This window comes from Anneissia japonica, unplaced genomic scaffold (genome assembly GCF_011630105.1).
Source record: "Anneissia japonica isolate Jap-2015-1 unplaced genomic scaffold, ASM1163010v1 scaffold16662_len1167910_cov178, whole genome shotgun sequence".
NCBI lineage: Eukaryota > Metazoa > Echinodermata > Crinoidea > Comatulida > Comatulidae > Anneissia > Anneissia japonica.
Window position 1 is genome coordinate 676,319 of NW_022732216.1, and position 9,544 is coordinate 685,862.

Sequence of the window (9,544 nt, forward strand, 5' to 3'; positions counted from 1 at the left end):
TACTTTTTCTCAATGAATCGTGCTTTGTGGGGGTGGGGTGGATTGGAGTGGGTAGGAGGAAACGCCTACTGGTGCTATCCCAGTGCAACATCTCTGTCATTTGTATACTTTCATTGCAATATATTCAAACCAGAGGAGTAATTCCTTTTCTTAGTTCTAGCTGGATCAAGATCAGTTTTAATGTGATATGCCTATAGCGTACGATCCTATTGCCACGAACCTGTGAGCAAATTATGTATTTTTTTGGTTTTTTATGTTATCTTCCCTAATTACTTACACTAAAGCATTTAAAATCCCATTGATCTTATTTAATACCAGTGTGTTCATATTATTAGGCCTATATGAAATCAATGAGTTTTTATTTAATTATATAAAAGGTCATTGATTTCATATAATATGCAATCTCCTGTATTTTATTATTATTATTATTTTTTTTTTTTTTTTTTTGCCAAAGGGGAACAAAGAAACTTTGGCAAATATATGATAGTGCATAATAATAATCATAAAAAACAACACTGATTTTGTATACTTATTATATTCACTTCGATCTTTTTTTAACACAGGGGAACACATTTCTCCGTGTCATGTAATTGAGTATTAATCAGCCTAATAAGCATGATTATTTGTATCTTTCGAATTCAAGTCAACTCGGCCCTAGTCAATTCGGTCCCAAGTCAACTCGGCTTTGATACCGTATGATATAGCATTATTTTTGTTAACTTCCTATACACACTTTAACTTTATTTATTAGATTTAAATACCATATGTCAATTTATTTTGGCCTATTATAAGAGAAGTCAATATTTTTACTTATGTTTATATTTATTTATTTGGAATTTGTTTTGTACCTTTAAAATTTAATTATAAAAAACGATTTACATTTTATTAAATTGAAACTTTGTTATTTTTTTGCAGTATGTTAAAAAAAAAGAAAAAAGAAAAAGAAAAAAAAGTTTACTCGGGCCCCAAGTAAACTCGACCTCGACTGACAGACTGGGGCTGAGTTAGCATGTTTCCGTATCTTTCAACCCAATTCATAACGCCAGTTAACTAGCTATACTGAATTAAATTCTAAATTTGACGAGTATTCCCTCACTTCATATCATTTTTTGATTAATGATGTTGTTGAAATTTAATTTCTTTCTCATTGTTGTTTTTGCGTTTCCTTGTGCATCAAGAATAAAGATTGAGGAAATAATAAAAATCGATTGTGATTCTGTGCACCAATATGAACTTATTATGTGAAGTATCATTATTTTACATCGTTTCTCATGCATTTACATTATTTACAAAAATCGCTAACAACTGGAGATTATTAAAAAAATATGTATAGTTACCTTATAATTTTGTGCTCAAAGCTTTGCTCTCTAGAAACATAATTACGTAGACCTATTTATAACGTAATATACAACAAAACAACGTTGCTAATGTTGCTGCAACAGGGGTGGCGCCAGTGGGGCCCGAAGGGCCAGGGCCCCCGTCGAAGAGAGCTTCCCCATTGCTTTTTGTTCTGACATAATCTAACCACAACCTTCACAACGTACGCGAATGTTTTCAGAACGTTTTGTGTTTCCTTGAATCAATGTTTTAAACGTATACGTATCATTAAAAATATACATAATGATTAACGGTGTGATTAGGCCAAAGTAATTACCATTGTACGCTCTCGTCATACACAGAGCGTCCATTAACGTCAACGAGGTCTTCATTAATATATTTTACATATTGTATTATGCCAAACATGATACAATGACAACATACTTGACGTCAAAAAGAAGGAACAATTTTCAAACTAATATATATATATATCATATTATATATAATCACCAAAGAAACCTTTCTTTGATGATTATTACGGTATATAATTTAACAGTGTTAACGGCTATCTTGATTTATATATATAATTTTATTATGATTTATGATTTATTTATAAAATATCTCTTTGGAGATCAATCAATGTATATATACTGTCTCTTATACACATCTAGATGTGTATAAGAGACAGTATTCACTGTCTTCGATCTTTTTTTAACACATGGGAACACATTTCTCCGTGTCATGTAATTGAGCTGTCTCTTATACACATCTAGATGTGTATAAGAGACAGAATTTACATTATGCTTAGGTCATAGACCTATTAATATTATTGCATTTACTATAGGCCTATTAGGTGTTATTACCTTAACGAGTCTTTTCGACAGGATCTTGGAAAGTAATAGGCTGACTTTCTTGAAGATGGTTGCAATTGCACAAAGTTACGTCATAGTGGCAGAGAGCACGTATAGAGATAAACGTGTTGCTTCACATCCAATCAAAGGAGGTTCATGGTGTTTACATTTTAATAAGCCTAAAAGGATGAATCGAGGCTAGGTTGATATCGACCTATCCAAACTGCCAATCAAGCCGAACTATTTGATGTTCTTACTTTCATGAACTGTTATTTTGTGAAACAGTTTTAGGCCACTTTATCTAGCCTAAGTTGTCTTTCCACCTATGGTCACGTGTGCAGCAGACGTTGTTGAATGCTAATGTGATACATACTACATGTACCTGTCTCTTATACACATCTAGATGTGTATAAGAGACAGGTTGTAAATTGTATCAAACATAGTACATTTTTCAACAACATATGAGTTTAAGATCAATCTGATATTGCAACATTATAAAAATAAAGAAGAGATAAATTTAGAGCCATCCGCTAGGTTTGTCTATTGGTTGTTTAAGTAATTAGTAAGTCTGTGGAGTGATTATTTAGTTTGTATTAATTTACATTATGCTTAGGTCATAGACCTATTAATATTATTGCATTTACTATAGGCCTATTAGGTGTTATTACCTTAACGAGTCTTTTCGACAGGATCTTGGAAAGTAATAGGCTGACTTTCTTGAAGATGGTTGCAATTGCACAAAGTTACGTCATAGTGGCAGAGAGCACGTATAGAGATAAACGTGTTGCTTCACATCCAATCAAAGGAGGTTCATGGTGTTTACATTTTAATAAGCCTAAAAGGATGAATCGAGGCTAGGTTGATATCGACCTATCCAAACTGCCAATCAAGCCGAACTATTTGATGTTCTTACTTTCATGAACTGTTATTTTGTGAAACAGTTTTAGGCCACTTTATCTAGCCTAAGTTGTCTTTCCACCTATGGTCACGTGTGCAGCAGACGTTGTTGAATGCTAATGTGATACATACTACATGTACCTGTCTCTTATACACATCTAGATGTGTATAAGAGACAGGTTGTAAATTGTATCAAACATAGTACATTTTTCAACAACATATGAGTTTAAGATCAATCTGATATTGCAACATTATAAAAATAAAGAAGAGATAAATTTAGAGCCATCCGCTAGGTTTGTCTATTGGTTGTTTAAGTAATTAGTAAGTCTGTGGAGTGATTATTTAGTTTGTATTAATTTACATTATGCTTAGGTCATAGACCTATTAATATTATTGCATTTACTATAGGCCTATTAGGTGTTATTACCTTAACGAGTCTTTTCGACAGGATCTTGGAAAGTAATAGGCTGACTTTCTTGAAGATGGTTGCAATTGCACAAAGTTACGTCATAGTGGCAGAGAGCACGTATAGAGATAAACGTGTTGCTTCACATCCAATCAAAGGAGGTTCATGGTGTTTACATTTTAATAAGCCTAAAAGGATGAATCGAGGCTAGGTTGATATCGACCTATCCAAACTGCCAATCAAGCCGAACTATTTGATGTTCTTACTTTCATGAACTGTTATTCTGTGAAACAGTTTTAGGCCACTTTATCTAGCCTAAGTTGTCTTTCCACCTATGGTCACGTGTGCAGCAGACGTTGTTGAATGCTAATGTGATACATACTACATGTACCTGTCTCTTATACACAATACGTATATAAGCTACATGATGTTGTAAATTGTATCAAACATAGTACATTTTTCAACAACATATGAGTTTAAGATCAATCTGATATTGCAACATTATAAAAATAAAGAAGAGATAAATTTAGAGCCATCCGCTAGGTTTGTCTATTGGTTGTTTAAGTAATTAGTAAGTCTGTGGAGTGATTATTTAGTTTGTATTAATTTACATTATGCTTAGGTCATAGACCTATTAATATTATTGCATTTACTATAGGCCTATTAGGTGTTATTACCTTAACGAGTCTTTTCGACAGGATCTTGGAAAGTAATAGGCTGACTTTCTTGAAGATGGTTGCAATTGCACAAAGTTACGTCATAGTGGCAGAGAGCACGTATAGAGATAAACGTGTTGCTTCACATCCAATCAAAGGAGGTTCATGGTGTTTACATTTTAATAAGCCTAAAAGGATGAATCGAGGCTAGGTTGATATCGACCTATCCAAACTGCCAATCAAGCCGAACTATTTGATGTTCTTACTTTCATGAACTGTTATTCTGTGAAACAGTTTTAGGCCACTTTATCTAGCCTAAGTTGTCTTTCCACCTATGGTCACGTGTGCAGCAGACGTTGTTGAATGCTAATGTGATACATACTACATGTACCATTTGAAATACTCATCCAGAAATCCGAATAATTGTGTTCTTTTTAAGTGTTTATTATAAAACATTACAGCATCATGAACGTCCTCATCATCTACATCATTTTCATCATCGTCGTCATCATCGTCGTCATCATCATGTACATAATTCACTTCATCCACATTATCCTCAACATCTTTATTATCAAAATAATAGTAGTAATAATAATAATAATATAGTAATAATAATGATAATAAATATCCTCATCATCGTCATCATCATCATCAACAACAACATTATCATTATCATCAACATCATCATCACCATCACCATCATCATAATCATCGTCTGCATCGTCCTCATCATCTACATCATCCTCATCAACTTCATCATTATTCTCATTAATATCATCATCATCATCATCATCATCACATCATCATCATCATCATCATCATCATCATCATCATCGTTATCATTAGTGTCATTGTTCCTCAAGAAAGGTCTCGCCAGTACTTCCGGTCGTCTGAATCCGTCTTCATGTTGTTGCAATAGTTTCCTCGATCCTGGGTATCATTAAACAGTATCGTATCGTATGCAATCGTTTTCCCATTCTATGATAGTTTGGCAATCGACATATAGTATTGGGGAATTGAGTATGGAGATCATCATTAGCTAATCAAGGCACAATATTAATTATCAGTGTTTGTCTCTCTCTACCCAGGAGTAAGTTATTTATTGGTTTACCTGGTAAGTTCGAATATTAATGTGCTAAGTACTACCTTATATAAATATTACTATATAATAAAAATTACTAACTTATGCAAACAATTAATCTTTGAGAAGTACAAGGCAAAAAAGGTACAAAAAAAATGTTGTGTTGCCCTTACATGAAAAAAATCGAGATTATCGGTCGGTCGGATTCCACCCCCCCCCTTTTTTTTTTTTAGCAATACCTGAAATGGGATAGACCTCAAAGCGCAGTCCCTATTATGAAGACCAGGCCTAAGGGCTCGTAGCTCGTAGGCACCACAATAGAACGATGACAAGCTTGCCAAACAAAAAAATATTCAAATTAATGACGGATTATACTAACCAAGTGTATATTGAATTAAATTTAACAAAAATAAATCAGTTTTAATGAAAGTTTTATTTGGCTTCGAAACGTAAAACAATATGTGTATCCGATCCATAAGTTCACGCACTGGCAGGTCGAGCAAAACCATACTATGGCTATGAAAAATGTCCAAACAAGCGCCCTATGTAATACAATCGAATAAAGAAAGGAAAATAATTATTTCGTTCATGGTTGGCCGTGAACGGAGCCTGAGTCTAGCTATAAGTACCGGCTTTAAAGCGCAGGCCCGTAGCGTGACTTAGTTTGTGGGAGGTTCGTTCCAGTTGAAAGTGGACTCTTTGGCCTGTATGATCTCCGATACTCTGGAGAACATTGTAAATGTATCTACGAATATTAATTTTTCGTTTTTAAATGTGGACCTTCTCCAATTTTTGGGCGCGGTTCGTCGTAACCCCTTAACCCCCCCCCCACACACGCCACAGGCCTGAAGCGATGGCTAGAGCTAAGTCTGTTTTTATTTATTGTCCAATATACCGTAAGGTATGGTATTGCTCGAAATGTACTTTAAAAAAAAAAAAAAATGCCGACCTGAATTTTTTGGAAAATTTCGGTCGGTCGTGGAGGGCAACACAACATGTTTGTTTTTTGTTTATGGTCCAATGGTAAGACTATTTTCATGAGTTGAATTGTTAACTGTTCATTCAACGAGGTGGCACCGAATTGAATGGAACAATTCACCTTTGAAATAATGATAGTATCATTTCCATTGCATGAATAAAATAATTTATTATTCGTTTAAGATACACCTAAAATTGAATATCATTTGATATTTTACATTAAAAAAAATAAAGATAGGTCAAACTTATTGCCAAATGGAACAGTCCATCTTCTTTAAACGAATAAAAACATTTAGTAATTTCGTCTCTATAATTTCAATAAGGTGTTTTCTGTAGTTCTGATGTTCCATAAACAAGTGAGCTTGCAAGACCGTTGTCATTCATTCATTCATTCGATCAATAATCAACAAACTGTACAGTCATACAATTTAAATAGGAACAAGAACAAAAATTGATTTGAAAAACGTTTAAAACTAGATAAAAGGTCTTAGGAAATGGTTAAAAAATGATAAAGAGAACAAGATTGAAACAATGACAATAAAAGTTTTATTAATAATAATAATAATAATAAGATTTATTAAGCGCACATCTCCACTAAAGTGCTTATTATTAAGATAATTACAATTAAAACTTTAAGAAATGTTTCTTAAAAAAGTTTACAAAAGCTAAATTCTCGATAAAATTGTTTTGAAGGACTTTTAAAAAGCGTTAAAATTGAAGAATTTAATTAATCATGTGAAAAATACAAGAAATAAGACATGAAAATTGTTGATTGCGATCAAGATAGCCTACAACATTCAATTGCATAGATTTATTTCCATTTGGGGTACTGAGAACATACATAAACAACGATAAAATCGTTTCGAAAAGAAAAAGAGACAAAAATCAGAGAATTATAACCTCCCTCCTCACCCCCGAATCAGATTAATCTCTCATAGAAGCCAAATGCTCTTTCACAAGTTTCTTAAAGCTACTGCTAGGTTTATTTGCTGTATCTTTTATAAGGTGGGGAAGTTTATTCCAATGTTTTATGGCAGAAGCATAAAATGTACTTTCGACGATATAAGAAGAAAATGGTGTAACAAAATTAAGCTACTATTCTGTGTACTATATGAATGTTCACTTTTGACCCTATACGGGTTATTTTGTCAAAGCATATTTTATTAGCAAAGACAAGCCAAACTAGTCACTCGTCACAAATCGTGTTTCAGAGAAAATGGCCAAAACTTGCTGGAATGTACAATTTTTAAAAATACATTTTTTGCACTAAACTAACCTTTATATATCTATACATTAATCTATGCTGTTATTTCTCCCATTTCCAATGTTAAAACAACACTTTTTAATAATTAGATTATAGTTTATGCATGAGAAATGCCCGAAATCATAAACTTTGAAGGCGGATTTCTCATATATCGTTCTTTAAACAGCTGTATGTTTAAACGCTTGTAACTTCATAAGGAAATGTCAGATTTTTTTTACTATCTTTATAGCTCATATTTTATTCTTTAACCCTGTATTAATCGATATTTGCAACGAGTGACTGGTTTGGCTTGTCTTTGCCACAGTATATTTTATTGTTACCTAGAGGGAAACATTTCTGTTAGCATTGATTATAATTCATATTTGTATAGCTGTAGTTATAATTGATAAACACACAATTTCCAACACAAAAATAGATACTGGTTTCCGTATTGATTAGCAACACAATGTATATTGTCTGCCTCTTCGTTCTTGGAACGTGCTTGATTAAATTGTCTCTTTATAACGTCCTTGTCGCATTAAACTAATTGTTTCGTTGTTAATGTATTCAGCCACGCTCAAATGTATCTTATTTTCACACAAAACATAATTGCACATGTAATTTTAGTATCATATTGTAATTTGGAATTAAGAGAAACAGTTCCAGCTAACGATCCTCTTATTGTAATTTATACCACTATAATGAAGAAGTCACCTTAATTTAGTTTTATGTACGTCGTTCCATCATAAAAATAACGGTACACAACAGAATGCAGATAGCACTACTGATGGATTTATTATAGTAATTGCTACCATTATAATGAAGAAGACGCATCAAGTTCGTTTAAATTCATTCATTGCGTATTTTATAAGAATTACCGATACTTTGAACAACAGGGTGCTAGTTCGCATCAACAAACAATAACATGTGACACAAGAATTAGAGGATTACCAACATAGTAACACTAAATAAAGAAGAAGCCACCTTAATTCAGTTATATGTACGTCGTTCCATCATAAAAATACCGGTACACAACAGAATGCAGGCACTGCACTACTGATGGATTTATTATAGAAATTGCTACCATTATAGTGAAGAAAACAACTCAAGTTCATTTCAATTCATTCATTGCGTCTTCTCATAAGAATTACTGATACTTTGAACAACAGAGTGCTAGATCGCATCAACAAGCAATAACATGTGACAACAAAACTAGAGGATTACCAACATTGTAACACTAAATTTTTGTCAAAATATGGAAATTATTGAATTTAGACAAATGTGTAACTGCTTTTTTATAGTGAATAATGATAAAATATTAGTAAAAACGCTTCCAGTGACTTGAAGTTTCACTTCGCTGTTCAAGTTGATAATGTTTTTGTTACTTCCAAATGAGCATTTAGGACATGCTATTGCACTCTCAGGAAAACATGTTTTAGTTCCTACATTTTAGAAGATTTCTTTTGTATGTTGCAACTGAACTGGCAATATTATCATGATTTTCTTTTCAGCTGTTGTGAAAAAATGAGTATTGTGGTACAACAAAATGTAAAATAAGTTATTGATAATATTTAGGTAGATAACTATGTGGAGTAAAACCGGAGTAAGGTCATTTTTAAGTTCAATAAAAACATAGGCCTACTTAAGAGAAAATCGTCTTTGACAAACTTACTGTCGTATGCCCATAAATAGTCATGGTGTGCCTATATATGGTCATAATGTGATGTCATCCTGACCATATTTAGGCACGTTTGTTAGTCTGGACAGGACTTAAGGATTATAAGATAGGGCCAAGATAATTGGTCCAAACGTATTAATGAAGATTGAACATTTGCTTTCTATTGGCTGTACAATTATATAAGCATTCACACCAAACATTCATTCATAAGTAGTATGTTACTTATAATTCTCATGACTTTGGCAACGTATTAGATCTATTTGAATTACGTGTCGAAACGAATGCTTATGACACGTGACATCTCATTTGTGATTCCGTGTTACATCCTCTGACAGTTTGTCATTCTGCTTTCTGCTACATGAAGGTAGGACACTACATCCTGATTTTAGATTCATCACACACAAACACACCCCCATCGATCCACACACACCCACACC

The 9,544-nt window shown here is 33.1% G+C and overlaps 1 protein-coding gene across 1 annotated transcript in view; it reads left to right on the forward strand.

Moving 5' to 3' along the window:
* LOC117115618 (probable G-protein coupled receptor CG31760) overlaps positions 1 to 9,544 on the forward strand; it is a 47,894-nt gene that overhangs the window by 21,032 nt on the left and 17,318 nt on the right. The window lies entirely within an intron of this gene.